This window comes from Papilio machaon, chromosome 11 (assembly GCF_912999745.1).
Source record: "Papilio machaon chromosome 11, ilPapMach1.1, whole genome shotgun sequence".
Taxonomy (NCBI): domain Eukaryota; kingdom Metazoa; phylum Arthropoda; class Insecta; order Lepidoptera; family Papilionidae; genus Papilio; species Papilio machaon.
The window spans coordinates 7,314,448-7,335,669 of record NC_059996.1 but is presented as its reverse complement, the minus strand read 5'-3'; the positions used below and the strand labels follow the sequence as shown (position 1 = coordinate 7,335,669).

At 32.9% G+C, this 21,222-nt stretch overlaps 2 non-coding genes across 2 annotated transcripts; one reads left to right on the top strand and one right to left on the bottom strand.

Annotated features, from left to right (window-relative positions):
• Nucleotides 1-9,985: 9,985 nt before the first annotated feature.
• Trnae-cuc lies at nt 9,986-10,057 on the bottom strand. The gene has a single exon. It is a non-coding gene; the product is annotated as a tRNA-Glu (tRNA).
• A 5,037-nt stretch (nt 10,058-15,094) lies between these two features.
• Nucleotides 15,095-15,166, top strand: Trnae-cuc. The gene has a single exon. It is a non-coding gene; the product is annotated as a tRNA-Glu (tRNA).
• Nucleotides 15,167-21,222: the final 6,056 nt, after the last annotated feature.

The following is a 21,222-nucleotide window of genomic DNA, read 5'->3' as shown; positions in this document are numbered from 1 at the left end:
CAGAATAGACGAATGGAAAATAAATTAGTGGGGACTAAATCAATAGTACAACATAAGAATGATTCGTGTGATTTATTAAAATTGAACCTAAATGAGGTTTCTAGACTTATTCAATCAGAAACAATTGGTACAATGAAATCCTCTAGCAAAGATATCGCACTTACGATACACGGAAAAAGAAATTCGATAAAATCGGATAAAACTAAACCGCATATTGTGATCAAACCAACGCCGGGGATGTCTTGTGTGTACCATAATAATGATTACAATGATTTAAGCGATTTAGGTTCTAGAAACATCTTTGACGAAGAGAATAAAGAAGAAGCTAGCAGCAGTGGAAATGATGAAAATAAAAAACATCATTGGGATTCTTTGAGATTCTTACCTCCACAGCTTCCATCTTTCCTTGGAGAAGTTGTTCACATGTATAATTAGATATGAAAACTGCATACCAAGGATAGTTTGGTCGATAAGTTGTTTTTAGTTTATGTAAATTTTAAATGCAGTGTATTATGAACCGTTAAACTATATTAAATAGCTTTTCTGCTACTGATTTCAGTTGAGCGTTCATCTATTTGATTTATAGAAAATAAATTATATGCTATGTCTTAAGAAATTAGGCAGCAGAAAGTAATGCTGGAAGTATCAGGCCGTTAACATCCTGGAATAAAGTGTCGAAAGGAAAAGGATCGTGTCTAAGTACACTTGCCATTACTCCGACGTAAGGGTCGGTACTATAAAGTTTTACAGGCCGATCGATGCAGGACACTGACTCATTTGTATTCCGAGTGGTAGCTTCACAAAATCAAGGAGTATGTGATTCGATTTCTATGCGTTCTAGATCTTTATAGAGTTGTCACATTTGATAAAAGTACAATATATTTTTTTATAACTGACAAACGATTATAGACGTTAATAAGAAGTAATTTGCAGTTTCATAGGACAATGACATAACAAAGTCCCTGGGCCGACTGACCGAGATGATTGAATAGTGGAGGTTTGGTTGAATGAAGACAAAAGGTGTCGTAGTAACTACTACGTTTTTCTATTTTAGTCTGATTGGATTGGCTGTATACTAAAGTTTACTGGGAAAATAGTTAACCATTGTCACACTTTGAAACCACAATTATTTTATTAGTCATATGAGTTTTATTATGTATGCAATTCAAACTCGCGTAGTATTCGAATTCCCTCAATTTCCTGTTCTCAACAATATAATTTAGAGGTGGCAAGCTCCATTAAATTCTTAATGTGTGACCACTCATGTGAGATCCTGTGCTCGTTGAATCGGATATGTCAATCGAGTGTCACGCCGTACTCCCCATACAAAACAGTTGCTCGTTTAAACCCGCCAACTACGGCGTACCATCAAAACAATCCTGTCATTTACACATTGCTGTTGTTGTTTAATCTTCTAAATACAGGATTAGAAATCTCTATTGTAAAAAATTTGCTAAATAAAAATAGTGTAAAATTATTGAAGGTTTAACTTTTTTTAGTCTATTTTATCTGATTTCAAAGTTGAATTTGAATTTATTTGCTATAGCAAAATATAAATATTTTTGCATGACCAGTCACAAAGTTATATCGAAATTGAATTCGGTTCACACTTGATGCGTTGATAAATACAGTCTGTAATCTTTGGCCAAACAACATCAAAAGCAAAAAACGTTCAAGTGTCGTGAACAGAAAAATAATCAACGCTAAATCAAAGAGCGTTGCGTTAAAGTTCTTCGAGTTTTCTTTTGAACTCCAAAGGAAAATGTTTTGTGAAAATAAATTCTATAAAGTGAACGAACAGAACTTTTTGTTTAGAACTTATAAATATAGGCTCCTTTACTTTAATAATTACACAATAATAATAATAATAATAATAATAATCGTAACAGGGCTTTTACATGTGCATATAAAAAAAAAGTTTTTTTTCATGAATACTCAGGTTCATTATAATAAAAGTTAAGGAAAATCACTTCATAAGGTGGCAAACGAGCTAGTGGCCACCTGAATTCGCCGAAATAGCGAAATAGCCGAAATAGCGACCGTTGCTCATAGTCATCCGCAATTGCAGATGCGTTGCCTACCTTTGATCGACGGAGGATGGGACGCAGAGAAAGAGGATATTTATCTTTCATATGCGTTCCCCACCGTCTACTACTTCCCCATCCCATGCTTTACTTAAAAGAAAAGGATGAGAAAGAAAGGGGATTAAAATATTGTAGTCTAAAATATACATACATTTTTATACAAATATAAAGTTATTTAGAGTTTTACATCAATAACCTTAATCTTATCCTTGTTTATAATGAATTTCCAAGAAACAATTTAAATTAAAATAATTTCAGTTTCACTAATACAGAATTATGAACCTTATTTAAATTAGAAATCTATCTAAGCCTTTCAAGGTTCAGTATTATCTTGCCAGACAGATATTGTTTTTGTGTTTTAAAACGTGTAATATTTTTGGTAGAGTATTACAACTATAGAAAAAGTTCTACGACTTTAATTATTTGTTATATTTTCAATTGAAATAACTTTTATCATGTATTAATTGAATTTTTTTAAATCATTTTTTTAATAAAGGAATTAATTGAAGTATTTTTTAAAGCACTACTTTTTACCCTACTGACAAAGAGGGTAATGTTTTCCCATGTACATTATGTAATTCAACTTTGATAAGTGAGGTGACATTCGATTTGTCTCCTTCGCCGGAGTGTCATATGCTTATATGGTAACTCTATGACACCTCGGGTATATTTTACATTATCTTAATATATCTATATATATATATATATATATATATATATATATATATACCATCAACACAATACGCATAAATTGGACGTAAAAGATGAAATTTTAAACAAATGGTGAAAAGGACGAGTCCAAATCTCACTTGCCCTTATTATTTTTTTATTGCTAAATCTTTTTTTCGACGTTTTCGAGTATAATATTCTAATGTAATAAAGTACTAGTAAATTTATTAGTGCCTCTGTCAGACGAGTATTTATTTAGGTTATTTAAGTTTTATTAATATTTGTTTTTTTGTAATTTTATTAGTTTTTTGTAATGCATGGAATAAAAGGCTTTTTTATTTTTTTATTTATTTATTTAAGGCTATAACACTACATTATTTTTTTTCCATACAAAGAAAAAATGTTTATATGTAAAACTTGTAAATTGTAAATCTAAATGTAGACATTACTTATAGAGTTTTCAGTACATTGAATTCTTTTAAGGTTTTAAATCAGTAGTCACTCTGTCCATAAAATATTCCTGGCAAGGTTTTGGCTGTCACGTGTTGGCATTTGATTTATGTCCGCCATACAGTCGAGTTTAGACAAAATCGAATCTCTTTGACGCAGCAACTTTGCCAGCTTTATTGAGCACGTATTACATTTTTTATTAGCAATACCAAAGGATATCTGAATTATGTTACCATTTTTCATATGGTAGTTGCTTGGTTCTAATTTTCATCTTTTTATACGAGGTTAACCACCCTGCGACTTTTTAACGCGAATTAACGAAATTTAGTGCTTCGCGTCATTTTCACTAATAGGGTCTGAAATTAAAATCCTCTACCGGTACTTCAAATTCGTGTCATTAAGTACTAAGATGTAAGAACGAAGTATGTAATCTACTGATATAAAAGTAAGAGCCTTAAATCTCCACTGCCGAATAAAACTATACGACGTTACGTTTTTCGATTCCCAGCAGGATTGTAAAAGTTTACTGCCGCCTGCGAGTCATTGCTGATTGATATTCCGAGTGGAGACGCGGGATTTCAAGCGTAAGATGGTGCACTACCAAATGTTAATGTGTTAAACTGCCTACCCTAACAAAACTATGAAGTATCTCACAGCGTGAGCTCAACCGTTAATATGTAACTCTATTTTTTATAGAGGGTCTATCACTAATATTTGTAACATCATCGATAAAGTATGAGATTTGTTGTTGTGCTTTACGGCCGGTAGGGGCGCTGCTTTCTTATAGGTATTTTATCGGTGACGTTACGAAAACGTTCTTACGAATATTCGTGCTAGGCCCTCGGATCTAACAAGTGAATGTTAACCAAATACCGTGGGTTTTCACTGCCTTATAATACGAGTATAACGCAGTTTTAACAAATATTTTCCATTATTATACCCACCCAAAGGCAAGCTAGCCATCGAAAATATTGGAAGCAAAAAGAGTAGAGTTGGCCAGACTTCTCTTCATTTACGTTCTACTAACAAATGAACAATATATTCAATAGTAAAATGCACACGTTGCATCTATATTGGCCATTAATATAATATATTACAAATATTTGTAACAAATGTTCGAGCTGGCAATAAAGTGTTCATGAGCGCGACACGTGAAAATAACTGCGCTTCGTAATTACATTACTTTCAGTGTCATATGTGAAAAATAATTTCGAGATTAGAATAACTACGACAAATAATAATAACATGAAGTTAATTCACTTTTACACTCGTAAGGTCATGACGCAATTAATTACTTGATAAGTAGCCTATGTGTTCTTCCAGACTATGTTCTACAATCGTACGAAATTTCATCAAGATCCTTTAAGCCGTTCTGCAGATAACTTAAAACAATCATACATCCATCCATCTTAACATTCACATCTAACTATATATATAAAAGAAAGTCGTGTTAGTTACACTATTTATAACTCAAGATCGGTCGAACTGATTTAGCTGAAAATTGATGGGGAGGTAGCTTAGAACTAGGAGACGGACATAGGAACTTTTTTTATATTGTGTGCATTTTTTTATTCCGCGCGGACGAAGTCGCGGGTAAAAGCTAGTTATATATATAAAAGAAAGTCGTGTTAGTTACACTATTTATAACTCAAGATCGGTCGAACTGATTTAGCTGAAAATTGATGGGGAGGTAGCTTAGAACTAGGAGACGGACAGGAACTTTTTTATCTTGTGTGCATTTTTTTGACGACATGCATGACGAAGTTGCGGGAAAAAGCTAGTTTATAATATTAGTAAGATAATATTATAATTACTAACATATTATAGTGTAACAGAAACGCAAACTTACTTGAATTAAGAATCACCATTAACTTGATAACTTTTATATTAATGTTTTAAACTACTCTATAATTTAGTATGTTAAATATTAAAACAACAGCGCGATTAATAATTAAAAGTAGCGACAATATTTTACCTCTATTCCTAACAGCCTACTACTACTATTGAAACGCAGTTCTATAAGACGACTAGTAAGTATGTTACGTAAGTACTTACGTAGTAGTAAAGTACTTACTTATAACTACGTAAGTATTTTTTCCGGGTATGTAGTGTAAAAATGATATTGTCAATTTATATAGGCTTTAGCTGATTGTTATTCTGCAGGCGACGTTCTGCAAATTAAGGTCCTAGCCTTCTATTATCACAAATTGTTGGTTTCAGTATCCGGTTACATTATAGAAAATTATGTTTCAGAATTACTATAATTACATAAGTACATGAACGTTTATTGAGTAGTAATTTTAGTAATACATTCCTAAGATTAGTAAGTTTTTTGTGTGTATGTAAATATATTAAACATACTTAAATATTCAGAATAATAAAATGACTCTGTTGAAAGATTTTTGAAATTGTATTAATATTCTTTAGAGTTATTGAGGAACAAAATAAAATATTTAATACTCGAATGTTTTCTCGTTAAAATATTAGTTTATTGTAGACATAGTTAAATTTAACGTTTTAAATTAAGCAAATATTTGAACAACATTTCGATGCAAATCTTTGTTAAACTAAATTTGTACAATTTGTTTTTTTATATTTACAACCGTTTTATGAGCGGCCCGTATCGTAAAAATCCGATAAAATGCTGCATCGACAAGATTGCAAATAAAAATTCGAACATTTCATTGACCACTGAATTATTTATAAAATGGTGTAACCAAACAATGCATTTAAAGTTTGTTATTTGAATATTTTTGGTCTTATTAAGCAACTAAGCTGTTGTCCGTGACTTTTTTCGCGTAGAACTAAATAAAAATTTAATTTTACTATGTGCTATTCTGGTCTATAACCTACCTATCTCTGTTCCAAATTTCAACCAGATATATGCAGCTGTTCTGGAGATGCTGTTTACCCTAGCAAACGTAGATCCATCCATCCATCCAAATTTTTGCACTTATGATACTAAATAATAAGTAAGCTATTGTTCATAAACAAGTAATGAGATTGAAAGTGGATGGCAGCTAGGGTAGGGGAAGTCAAAAAAATTATGGATGAATTGTATGAAAAAAGACATGTGTGTATGGAAGGGTATATACTGTGCCGATCGTCCGCATGGAAAAGGGCAGGGTATAATGATGTCCGTTTATGAAATAACTAGCTGTCACCCGCGACTCTGTCCGCGCGGTATTAAAAAGACTATGTTCTACATCTGCGCAAAATTTCATCAAGATCCATTGAGCCGTTCCGAAGATACCTACAAACAAACATCCATCCATCTAAACATTCGCATTATATTAGGTCCTTACATATGAAATTGGCGTTTTGTATGGGAGGAACAAAAAGTCGAATATTTTTTAATATAATATATTTAATTAACCAAAGTATGAACCATTATTTTCTATGCACTTTTGCCATCTCATAGGTAGTTCATTGATCCCTTTAGCAAAAAAACCAGTCGGACGGGAATCAATAAAATCTTTGAAGGCGATTTGGACTGCCCCATCGGAGTTGAATTTTTTCCCTTGCAAGAAGTTATCCAAATTTCGAAAAAAATGGTAATCTGTTGGAGCAAGGTCCGGGGAGTACGGAGGATGTCTTAGACTTTCCAATTGAAGCTCTTCTAATTTAGTAGCCGTCTGTTGCGCAGTGTGTGGTCTAGCGTTGTCGTGAAGCAGCAGTGGCGTGGAGCGATTGACCAGCCTAGGTTGTTTAGCCGCTAGCTTTTCCATCATGGTTTGCAATTGCTGACAATAGACATCAGCCGTAATAGTCTGGCCAGATTTGAGAAAACTGTAATGAACAATACCGGCACTAGTCCACCAAACGCTTACAAGTAACTTTTTTGGGGTTAATTTTCGCTTGGGGCAGGATTTGGCTGGCTGGCCAGGATCCAACCATTGCGCTGAGCGCTTCCGATTATCGTAAAGAACCCATTTTTCATCACAGGTAATGATTCGGTTTAAAATACCTTTATTATTGTGCCGGTTTAGTAATGTAACGCAACAGTCGACGCGCGTTTGCCGGTTTCCTTCAGTCAATTCGTGAGGTACCCACCTTTCAAGCTTTTTAATCTTCCCAATTTGCTTCAAGTGAATTAAAACAGTTTTATCACTAACATCGCAGCCTGCAGCTAACTCGGACGTGGTTTGCGATGGATCCGCTTCCACAATAGCCTTCAACTCTTCATTATCAACTTGAGTCTCAGGCCGTCCACGGGGCTTGTTCTGCAGATCGAAATTTCCAGAACGAAAACGTTGGAACCAAAAACGAACTGTGTTTTCTTGTGCAACACGACCGCCATACACATCATTCACCCTTCGAGTCCTTTTCGCAGCACTAGTGCCACGGCGGTACTCGTACTCGTAAATAATGCGATATTTTAAGTTTTCCATTTTGTAAAATGAGTGACGCAAACAGAAAAAAACAGAAGAAAAAAAACAAATGAATGACGGTCATCGAACCACAAATACATGAGTCTATAGCTGTACAAATTTGAATTTGGAATTCCTTACCAAAGAGGAGAAATTCGTGATTAAAGTGGCCAGTACGAAAAACGCCAATTTCATATGTAAGGACCTAATATATATATATTAGTACGATTTTACGTCTTTAGTTGATTAGATTCCTTACATTAAATCTAACAGTAACATTTCTGTTAAATAAAAACTTTAAAAAGGTAAAATTGAGTGTTTAAAAGAATTAAACCAAAACGAAATATCTATGAAAATATTTCGGCAGTAAACAGAGAATAATTAAATTGAGATCAAAGCAGTTATCTTTTAATTTTCGTTCGAGTTGTTCTTTTAAAGTTTTTACAGAGACGTAATGAAAAAGGAGCGTCGTATTTTATCCTAAATTATGTACGGAAGATAAATATATTCCATTTAAAGGTGATAGATATATAAGGCTTTGTTTTTTTAAACCCTAAGCACTAATATAACTAGCACAATATAACTTTACAACTTGTTTTATGTAACTTTAAAATAGAATTTAGTTGCATATTCCTAAACCGTGGTAGATCCCGCAACAACAATATTTGTTGGGTGCACGAATTGGCCGGGTCGACCGGTGCAATACCACGACCACACATAAGACAGGCGTCAACTGGAAGCAATTCCGCGTTTCGTCTGATGAGTCTGGTACCGGAGGCCTAATTTACTCTTCTTTCCCTGCCCTCCCTTTTCTTATTAGGAAAGGATGGGAAGGGGAAGTAGATTTGGCGGAAGAGGGGACGTATAGGAAGGAGAAATATCCTCTTTTTGTGCGTCCCCTTCTCCGTTGATTAAAGGTAGGCAAAGCATCTGCATTTGCGGATGTCCATGGGCAACGGTCGCCTCGCTATTGCGGCGAATCCAGGTTGACCGTTTGCTCGTTTGCCACCTTATGATATAAAAAAAAAAATATTTGACGTCACTGCAAATGGTAATTTGGTATTTTAAATAGTTTAGATAAATCTTACATTGTAGATGTTTTTCACAGATAAAAGTAGGTATTACAAATGTATTGAATTCTCAGCTATTATACAAAATGTTAAACGAAATTCTGAATATAAATGAATGAAGAGTAATTTAATAAAATTGATCTTTATTGCATCGTGTGTATGGAAAATTTATTTATTTCCATTCGAATGAATTGTAGCCATTATATGAAATCGTGAATTGTTTTATTGATTTATGACGATAATTTAATGAATATTCCCCTCTTGATTTAAAATATAAAATAAAATTATTAATATACCGAAAAAATATTAGTTTACAAAAAAAATAGTCTTCATTATTACACCAATCATGGTTCAGAAAAAAGGAAAATGATATCTCTATAAGTGATGTTTTTACAGTAATTTCAGTGACTTTTTGAGGAGTTTTTTTTAATATTATTAAAGTATTAGAAAACTTCTGGCACCTAACATTTGAGTTTAGAATGAAACAAATTCTGCGTTCAAATTTTCGAAATTGCTGCCCCTGTCTTTGAAGAAGTTTTTTTAATATTTCCACAAGTATGGCGCGCCGTTGTTTACTTGAACATCAAGAGAAGAATTTTTATACTAATAACAACCGAAGTTATATAATGGTAATGAAACTTTAATAATAATTAGAAACTATGTGAAGTACATGTTGTTGTCTTTGTTTTTTTTTTCAAAGAGAATACGAGGGATAAAAACATTATGGTATTATTACAAGTATCGGAAGACGCAATACTGTAACACTTTTACCGCCACACATGTAGTTTCCGATCAACGATAACTGTACTAAAGTCTTCGTGGGCGGCCGACAAAGCGGTGAGAGTGTTAAAATATTAATACAATATTTGTAAGATTAATGACGGCAGTAAATTCGATTTGGAATCGATTTGTATTCGTCTCGTCGAGCCTCCGAATGATATTGGAATCTCCTAAGGGGTAAGTACCGTGCCGAAATATGTCTACGTTGCTCATAAAATACTGAAGTACTCGTTGATATTGCGCCATCTGTATATTGAAACAATATTCAATCCATTTCTTGCGCAAATAAATCCACGAGATACGCTGAAATTGTTGAATCCAATATTTTATATCGTATCTTCACGCGTATTTTGTTATTTGAAAAAATGTAATGGAATATCTTACGTTTGTAGAGTACTCGATTTCTTTGAGCAAATACATCATTGGATTGAATCAAATGGAGTTAATAAAACAAGTAATATTAACTATATTTTTAATTTACTTAATGTAGTGAGTTTATTTACGTCTATAGTACCATAGCAAGGAAAGCGAATTGGATTTAATAAATAGAGCCAAAAATGTATTCCGGTACCGGGAATCGAACCCGAGCCTCCTGGGTGAGAGCCAGGTATCCTAGCCACTAGACCATACCGGATTTATATACTAACCATGAACATATATATAGTTTGAAAAAAGAGTAAACAAAAGTGTCCAAAGTAGATAGACACTCCCGTTTACGTATGTATTAGAACAATAAAAACTTCAATTAATATAGCGAAGGAAAACATCATGATGCAACCTACACATATATGAGAAGGCATTCAAAGATATGTGTAATGTCAACCAACGCGCAATGGGCTAGCGTGGTTGACTATGGCCTAGTCAACCCTAACTTAAGGTAGGCTCAGAACCTCTCAGTGGGGTCGTATACTGAGCTGATTATGATGAATATTTTTTTTTAATAAAAAAAAAACTTAATATAAGCTACACCATTATATTTAATATATTGAACATTATCAACAAGCAAAGCTCGCAATAAGATCGCGCACATCTGTGCTGCAGACGTGCCCGCAGCTTTTGATCTCGCGGCATCTCAAAAGCTCCCTGAATACAAATTGTTTACCAATATTGTGAGCCTCTACTTTCACAGGAGGGCAGAACAGTATAATAGTACAGAAAGACAATGCAGTACTGCTACTGTTTAAACACACCGGCAAAGAATAATGTTTATTGTTTTACAGTAAATGTAGTGACGAAAAATTGCAGTACTGCCTGTCTACTGTTCTGGCCTTGTGTGAATCTAGCATTACTGATTCAAGCTTTCGCTGCGTAAGCTTTTCTTACTTAAATATGATCCAAAAAGGTGTGAATATTTAAGTAATATATCAATATTTAAAGCAGTAGTAATTGAGATTTATTATATTCTCTTTACACTAAGCGTTATTTTAATATTTTGGCAATCTTACTAATATTGTGAATGTGAATGTTTAGATTTGAATGATAGATGGATGGATGTATGGGCTGTTGGACTGGATAGTAACGATTAAAATCAATCTATTTATTAAAATTTCAACTGTGTGATCGTTTTTGAAATAATTTGCTTTACAATCTTACTAATATTATAAATGCGAATGTTTAGATGGATGGATGGATGTTTGTTTGAAGTTATCTCCCACAGATCAATGGATCTTGATGAAATTAGGCATGGTTGTAGATAATAGTCTGAAAGAACACATAGGCTACTTATAAAGTTTTTTTAATACCGCTCGGACTGAGTCGCGCGCAACAGCTAGTACTTTATATATTAAGGATTGCTTATTCGGGCACTCTTTCGTCGACCGGTAGATCTTTATGGGCCATTCTAACTTCCTAAAGGATGCATAAACAAATTCACTCCCCGCAATAACCGCTCCATATATTATAGCTGAGAACTTGTTCAAAAAGTATGCTGAAAGAATTACGTCCGGATAAAGTGATTTATTAAGTTTCGACCTTACTGCTTTGTGTTAAGGTGTAGAAATGGTTATTTAGTTTTTTTTGTTTTCATTGTTTAAATGTATCCCTTTTGACGACTGTTACAAACAAATACCTATTTTTTATACAAGGATATTTGGTATAATTGCATTTATATCTAATTCAAAAGAGTTTTCTTAATACCAGGTCGGAATTTTTAAATTTTTCGCTACATTAGAGATCACCCTCCAACAACAATTTATCAGCTCGGGGAAAAACTTACAGACTGTTATTGATTATCTTTTCCAAAGCCATGTTTACGTTTAAATTTAAAACCCCTCGGAATTTGTACAAGTAAATTGATTCTTTAACCCTCGGATTCCACTACCGAAAGAATAATCAAAAATATATTATCATACCTTTATTCTATTAAAAAACATAGGTAATATGATGGAGGTTATGTAGTAAAATGTTCATAGCCAACAACCCAAGTTTCACTATAATCTATATCTATATCTATCTATATATATAAAAGAAAGTCGTGTTAGTTACACTATTTATAACTCAAGAACGGCTGAATCGATTTGACTGAAAATTGGTGGGCAGGTAGCGTAGAACCAGGAAACGGACATAGGATGATTTTTACCCCGTTTTCTATTTTTTATTCCGCGCGGACGGAGTCGCGGGTAAAAGCTAGTTTAAAGATAAAACTAGTTTGGTAAACAAAAATATCAACACTAGTAAATAGTCGTTTTTATGTAAAGTACGATTAATTCCAAAAAAATGTTAATTCTGAATCGATGACTGCGGTACGGTGACTCGCTTGGGAGGCTGAAATAAACTTGACCGTCATAAATTTTAAACTATGATCCGACATGTGGGAATCCCTTACTGGACATTCAATGTACAGAAACATAGGACTACTTGGTTTTTAGTATGGTTGCACCGCTCAATCAATTCTTATTCTATAAAATACATATCATCAAGTTATTGTTATAGTAAGTTAATGAATTAAAAAAATGAGGGTCTTCCGCTTTCACATTTGAATGTAGAGTCGGCACATCCGTATTTCATTTACAGTCGACTATCACGTCGTAGTCTTTTTCACAACAAGACCATATGATTCTAAACAATTAACTTTTGACATTTTTTTCTTTTATTTTTAAATTAAAACACAAAATGAGGTGAGAGTTATTTTTATTCTTAACAAGTATTCGTTATACGCTGATGTTAGTAATTTGTTATGCTAGAACTGGTCTCTTGAGGTTTTTATGCGAGTTTTTTCTTTCAAATAAGAATTTTTAATGGAAGGTTTCTCATGTGTTGTGAATTCCAGTCAAGTATTTGGTATTCTCATAGCTTTTAGATTAATATAATTTATATCTGCTATGCTTGTCTGCATGTGTTATTATTTTGATTTTACAGTCAGTTTTTAGACTTTATTGATAGCAATTTAAAAATTAATCATCATCGACAGCATTTTATTAAAATTTCCTTTTGTGTATAAGTTACATTCTACTCGTAGATTAATTAAATCCTGAAGTTTAACCGTAGTTTTGTTCACTATTTATTCTTCTTGTATCAAGTCATCAATTTGAATAACCACTATAAGATAAGATGTGCAAATACCAATAAATTTCAGAATTAGATTTTTGTCTATTTCAAACATATCGTAAGCTTGAATAGACATTGGCCAGATATCAGTTATTTCCACAAACACTTTAGCTTGGTCTCTCATTCTATTAGGAAGTTTTTCGTCGTTCACTATTTCGTTTAATATACTTATAATGTCTTCTTTAACTTCAACAATTTTCTCGCAATAATTAGATACAATGAATATAGAAAACAATTCAATTAAACTCCAAACTACTATCTTTATCATAGTGACTGTAGTTTTCTCAACTCCTGTAACCTTTAGAAATTTCATGGTAGCCCAAAAAAATGAGATAATAAATAGAAATGTAGATATTATTGAAGTTGTTATAAAAAAGTTAAAAATATTATTTATAATATTACAAGTAGTGCCCATATCTTTATAAGCATATGTTAAATCTGACATTTTATTGTTTTTAACTGATGCTGTTCCTATAAAATTTATATTACCTTCGAGTTCGTTTCTAAGTAGACTTTTGCGAGTCTGCTGTTGTTGACATGTCATAAACTTCTGTAAATAATTCTTTACCAACAACATCCTACATGTCAGAAGATGTAAAAATTCACAAAACACAACTATTCCTAGTTTCCTTTCGAAGAGTAAGAATAAATAAGTCATTTTATAATTAAAATTTTCTTCATATACATAAAATATTGATGTCATCAAAATGCAATGAAAGAAAAAAACAAAAATTAATTTCTTGCATTCGTTCTGTGATTTCTGGTAGAAGTTTCTGTTCATATTCGCATGCATAATAATATCAAGCTTAGCAAAACTTTCCAAAATCTTTAGATTATTTTCACTTTGCCAAAAAAACAGTATAATATTAGATACTGCGTATTGAACACAACAAACCAACCAAGGCAATTCACGTATTAATTCACCCACATCAATATTATTTTGGAATATAACAATAAGTTTTGGTATAATACATATTAAATTGACACTTGTTATCCATACTATAGTTATTATTATACCAAATATCTTCATTCGTCTATCAATTGGTGATAAAATTGATCCATTTAAACGGTATCTGAATATTCCATAGCAATATTCGATGACAAGCGATGGTTTTATACAATTTATAATTTTTTTACTGATTTCTTCTAAATTCATATTATGTTTTAACATTTTGTCTAGTTGGCTATCACTTCGTCTTGTTTCGTTCATTACAATAGTGTATTTCATTTCATTTCAAGCATAGATATATATTATTGTAATCAATTTGAGTAGTTTCATTAATTATTTTAATTAATTTTGAATCTATTTCGTATTCCATTCTAAATATTAATTTTGTTTATTAAACAAACTTTAATTTTAGGGTTTCTATTTCGTCTATTTGTCTAATTACTGTTCCTAAAACAACAATTTGACACGAACTGTACAGTTTCAAACTAAGTGTACCATAAATATTTAATTTGATGGATATTTCGTGTCAAATAAAAATAAAAGCTATTGAAAACATTATTTTAAGCTTAATTAAGCTATTCATGATTAATATCAAGCCATAGAAATTATTTGTTTATACTTTTTGGTTCCAAAATTCTGTCAACTTTCTCTTTTTTGTTTTTAAGTTATGCATTTGCATTTGTATATACGGGCTATATAAAAATGATTATTAAATTAAATAAATATACATAATTATTATTCACGTTTAACCAAAAGGTTGTATTTACCTGAGAAAGTTTTTGATGGTACAATATTGTCCACTAGTTTTGGTAGAGTAAGAGTTCGCAAGTGCGATTTATTAGGGTCAGAATTATTTCAGAGCATCGGCATCGACTGCGGTCAACTGATTCACTATCTACTTTTATGCGGATGTCACAGGTGTGTTGATGTTAGATTTAATATTACAGTCAGTTTACACTGAAGGTACTCTAGAAATGTTCTTATCTCTGTTTTATTAAAGACTTAAGAGGAATAATACGCTTTATGCAGATCTTTTTGTTGTGGAAGCTTATAGTTAAAATTACTTCTGCTGAAGTTTCTTATATTTTCTTCTGGGGATCGATTTTAGTTGTTTTCCAAATTACGATCTTGAAATTTACGATATATTAGAGTGGATATTTCTTCGTTACAAACCAATCCGGTATGGTCTAGTGGCTAGGATACCTGGCTCTCACCCAGGAGGCTCGGGTTCGATTCCCGGTACCGGAAAAACTTTTTTTTGATCTTTATTTGTATTGTCATTATGTTTAGCATTCGAATCTGTTTAAAAAAAACTGAAATGTTTATATTAGTTTTATAAAGTATATATTTAAATTATGTTTTCATAGACAAGTTATTCTTGAAAAGAAGCTAGTTTAGTATGGAAAGAAATCAATATTGCAATTTTAATATAACGTTGGACGATTACTAAAGATAATGTTGAAATATTTAATATGGTAAAATCTCTAGCATATATCATTGCATTTTAATAATAGCTCGCAGTTTTCTTGTTCCGAATATGGTTCTAAGAAAAATGTGTTCCTTAATAACATTTTATAGAACACTTAAGTAAATGTTAAAAGATTAAAGTATTACTCATAGATTTTCTTCTTTTAATAACTACGATCTTTCGTAGTTTTTTTTCATACTTCTTACTAATATTATAAATGCGAATGTTTGGGTGGATGGATCTTTGTTTGAAGGTATATCCAGAACTGCTCAACGGATCTCTATGAAATTTGGCACGATGAATTTATGGAAGAACACATAGGATAATAGTAAAGTTTTTTTTTTAATATCGTGCGGATGGAATTACGGGTAACAGCTAGTGTAGTAATAAATTACAGAAAACCGAAGTAAACTGTAACTTTTTTCTCAAGTATGCAAACACATTCTGAATCTCAAAAAAAGTGTTAAGTTTTCTTCTCCGACCGTTCGAAAATAACGTGTACACGGTAGAACAAAGATTCCATGGAAGAAAATAAAACGAGTAATTTCTGGACACCCTGTATATCTGGATCGTTGCCTACAGAGTGTTCGTGTAGGATAGCATTCATATATGTTTAAATGACGTTGGCATTTTTGCTTGCCAGAGGAAAAATTGGTTTTACCCAAATCTTGGAAGTTCGCCAACGTATTATCACGGACCGTAACAAATGTTCACGCCACGTAGATATAAAGTACTTATATTAGATGATAAGAGATTTAAAATCGATTAAGAGATTATTCGATTTCAAAAATAGTAATATTTGTGGTGAGTGATATTTGTATTGATATAACTTGAAAAACGAATAATCTATATATATAAAAGAAAGTTGTGTTAGTTACACCATTTATAACTAAAGAACGGCTGAATCGATTTGATTGAAAATTGGTGGGCAGGTAGCTTAGAACCAGGAATAGGACATAGGATAATTTTTACCCCGTTTTCTTTTTTTTTTTTTTTTATTCCGCGCGGACGGAGTCGCGGGTAAAAGCTAGTTTTAGATAATTGAAGCCTTTAAGAATTTCTTTGTACTTTTTTTTTTCTCTGTACTTCGTTCTGTTATTTCAAAGGTTTTTTAAATGGAGGCAACTTGATACATAAAAAGAAATTACTATTCTTGTAATTTATAACCACTAGTAAACCAATATTATATTGTAATTATCAACTACAAATCAATTGAAAAATGTAAAACAATATAAAAGGAGTAGAGGATAAATTAAAATAGCTGCCGCATTATAGAAAGTACCGAGTTGAACGCACAATCAATCAATCACCGTCGCCAGAGAATAAATCAACAGAGCGAAGTTTTCTTGACATCGTTGCATTCAGGTAATTTATTGAAAGAAAAATAAACATTACAGTAATAATTTATTAAAATACAAAACTTTCTAAGCGTGAGTTTTCACTGCCGAAAAACTGTTGTAGAAAAGTTATTGACATCTTTTTTATTTAGGTTGAAAAATTTGAGATATGTTTTTCGGCTGTCTTGGTAACTCACGACAATGTATTAGGATGTGTGTGGGTGAGGGTTATAGGCTTTTAAATAAACAAGATTAAAACATAATTAGGACTATGTAAGAAAAATACTGAACTCTAACATCTTAGTAATATTATAAATGCGAAAGTTTAGGTGGATGGATGTTTGATTGAAGGTATCTCCGCAACGGCTCAGCGGATTCTAATGAAATTTAGCATAGATGTAGAACATAGTGTGGAAGAAAACTTTTAGAAAATTTCTTATTAATTCCGTGCGAACGGCGTCGTGTGCGACAGCTAGTTGTTAGTAAAATAAAACCCTGACTCAGTGAGACCTTACAAACGCGTCCAATATATTTTAAAGTAACTTAGACAGGCTATAAAGTCGACAGGGTACCTTTTTAATTTTAACGAAACCCCTGGAAAACAAGTTTATAACAAACACGTTTTCATACTAGTTTTATTATTTTTCGCTTGCACGTCTATTTTTCTCACAAAAAACTCATTATAAAAGGAACTTTGGATGAAATTTTAAGCCAATAAATCACTTTCGTATTTATGTAGACTTATGTACGTTAGTTATTTCTTAATCCACCAAACTAAAATTAAAGAAGTTACTTCATACGTAAACAAAAATGGAAATGGGCAGGACATATCATGAGATGTAAAAATGAAAAATGGGCCAAAGATGTGATAGAGTTGTACCCAAGAGAAAACAAAAGAAGTAAAGGGAGACAGCGTCTAAGATGGGAGGATGAAATAAGAAAAATAGCTGGTGTGACGTGGAGGAAGATAACCTACAATAGAAGAGAGTGGCAAGCTTTAGGGGAGGCCTTTGCGGAAACGCAACACAATCTCTAATATGGTATCAATTATTAAAACTGTTTATGTTACGTTTGTATTTGCAAGATTGTTGGAATAAAAGCTAAAGGAATATTAAGAGTAGCTTTGATGTTTTAAAAACTACACCAACTACCATAATCTACATACAGTGTACTTTAATATGATATTCTATCCTCTTTGCATCTTGTTAGGGAGTGGCTGAAGTTTTCTTTCTATAGTCGTTCAATTATTCAGTTGATTAGATTCGGTCTCGCGAACGATTTGTTGCGGCGATAAAGCGCACGTTCAGTAATCGATTCCCTGACAGTGATTTATTTTAGTCGAGACGAAAAGTTAGATAGTGTGCTTCGGCTCTGGATAGTTTTAAAAATATAGTCTGGTCTAGCAAAGTTAGGACTTGGAAATGGTCTTACGAACTTTGGAAGTTCTTGCGTAAGGAAAATCTAGATACCAGAACTAAATAAATATATCTACCTACTTTTTGGCTTTGCTACAAATTACGTACGTATTTTGTATGATTGTTCCAAAAGAAAAAATAAAACAGATATTGAATATCGATAAATGGAACATGACTATGTAATTTTACATAGACTATATTGATATGCAAATGGTCAGTTAACTCTATCCTAGTTGCCAAATGACAATTTTTTTCTCGTTTATCTTTATTTTGTTTGGGATTAAACGCTTTTACATGAAAAATATGGCAGCCATTATTCTAACAAACGACTTTGTTGTTGTTTTCCGCATCAATGAGCTTTTAGTGTCCAAAACAGTTGTTTCTGTCAAAGTAAATCATTATAATATTAATTGTGAAGGAATAACAAGAAGACGACCTTGAAATAATGCCGAAGTGTAAATGAGAGATAAAGTTGTATTCCGTTTGTACTCATGAGTGAGAGCCAGGTACCCACGTCACTAGACAATACCCTCTAATCTCTATAAAAAGACAGGCTATAAACCGTGGTTTTTTGTGCCTATTTGATTTTCGCCATTTTGAAGTTTACGGCCATCGTTTAACAGTGGTAGATGCCAGTAACAATAACATCTGTTGCACGAATTGGCACGACTAGTGTGACCATAGTGACTACCTACTACCATAGTGACTACCTTGACCATACAGAAGGCAAAAATAAAAATACAGGTTCACAATCTTACTAATCTTATTAATATTAAAAATTCGAAAGTCTAGATAGATGAATGAATGGATGGATTTTTGATAAAAGTTATCTCCGGAACGGCTCACGGATATTGATGAAATTTGACGCAGATGTAGATCATATTCTGGATGAAGACATAGATAGCCTTTAAGTTTTTTTTTAATCTCGCGCGAATGGATTCGCGAGCGACAGCTAGTATGTAGAATAAATCTTATTACATTCTTTGAAACCATTAAAAATTTGAATTGGACGAGAAAACAGTTTGGAAATCTTTAGTCAATACTCTATATGAAAAGTACATCACATCACTGCAAGCACTAGTCTAGTATTTGCAGATTTTCAAACTCTCGCAATTCAGATGCAAATTAACAACATCTGCGGCGGCCGGGTTTTTACGCGTCGTGATAACGCTGGCAGTAATCCAATGCGCCGAAAAAATACAACTTTTTCGTAGCAAAAATGCCAACGTCATTTAAAATCAAAACGCGCCCGTTCCTGTATCAAGCGTAAAGCAGAATACTTTAATCTCACTTGTTTATATTCTGGGAATATTGTGTTACCAAAATAATAATGTGACACTTTCAAAAGATATTGAAAAGGTAAAATATCATCCACGCATAAGGTACAGCTGGTCCACAAATTTTTTAAGTTCTTTTGTATAAATAATTGAACAATAAATTTAGTAATTTAGTTAAAATATTTCAATAATTGTATAAAGATACACTAAAAATATTTCACTATGATTACGATAAAAAAATGTCACACGAATAAAAAAGCTCTTTCGCTAGGTGAAAGTTAATGAAGAAAATTTTTAAATTCTCCATCGTAGTGACAGCGTGTAAAAATATTTTGTACGTGACGAGAAGAGTTACAGCAAACGATTCTCCATTTGCGCGAGATTAATTTTCAACTCCGGACACAAAAAGCGCAAAATGCAACGTTTAACTCACACGTTTTTAATTTTAAAATTGGAAAGGAAGATGAGAAGCGTTATAACTTAAAATATATATTTTTTTAATTTCAAATTGTCTAAAAGATTATTCTACTGACTGCACTATATTACTTATGCTTAGTAACTAGCTATTGAACGCGACTCTGTCCGCGCGGAATTAAAAAAACTTAATTCTTAGCCTATTTGTTCCTCTATACTATGTTCTACATCTGTGCCAAATTTCATCAGGATCCATTAAACCGTTCCGAAGATACCTTCTAACAAACATCCATCCATCTAAACATTCGCATCTATATATATAAAAGAAAGTCGTGTTAGTTACCCTATTTATAACTCAAGATCGGTCGAACTTATTTAGCTGAAAATTGATGGGGAGGTAGCTTAGAACTAGGAGACGGACATAGGAACTTTTTTATCTTGTGTGCATTTTTTTTATTCTGCGTGGACGGAGTCGCGGGTAAAAGCTAGTTTATAATATTAGTAAGATTAGATTTACTTGAGTATACGATCTATGACAATCTTTAGATCTAGCTTCGCAATGTATAGAGCATTCACTGGTGAATATCAGTACATTGTTATATCTATTTTTTCCAAAGCGAATGAGTGAGATAACAATATATATAACAATATGTGATTGTAGAACTGTATCTGCAGAGGAAATTCATTGCTATGCTGCTGTAATTAAATGTGAAAGAACGCTTTGTAAGTGCTCTTTCAGAGTGCCGGCGGGCGCGGGTGCTAGCGCGGGCGCGTGTAAATCAAAATGTATGCAGACGCCATTTGCGTTCACAGTGCTCCCGCGAGCTGCGCGTCTTCATGAGGCGGGCGCGGGCGCGCGTGGCGCGGGAGTTTCTAATGGCTCAGTCCGCCCGTATCGTTCACAGTGATATAGCGTCTGTTAGGCGACTACGCGTGTGGTTCTAAACCATTTTGATTCACCCGCCGAAGCGTCGTCTCGTGTATTCAAAGAATTTATCGGGATACGTCCGTAAATCAGCGTATAATACATAAAATTCTCCAAACTTTTCTCTTCCTTTATTTAAATCGTGTGTGCCAAACTTCATATATTGAAATTTCCATTTCAAGTATGAATTTTCCGTTAATAAAAACAAATCTTCATCCATGTCTTCATCATGTAGCAAAGTTTGAGAACGACCTATCACATGTGCAATGACACTCCTAGCTCGATCGCCACTGTGAATACGCAGACGCCAAGACCCGAGCGCCCGCGCCCGCCACCGCACCCGCTAGTGCAGTCTGAATAGTACCTAATCCTTTTTAAAGGTTAACTAAAATGTAAAGTTATGCAATATCATAGGGGGGTTGACTGACTAAACTCATAAACACACAATGTTCACAAAATGTTATGTTC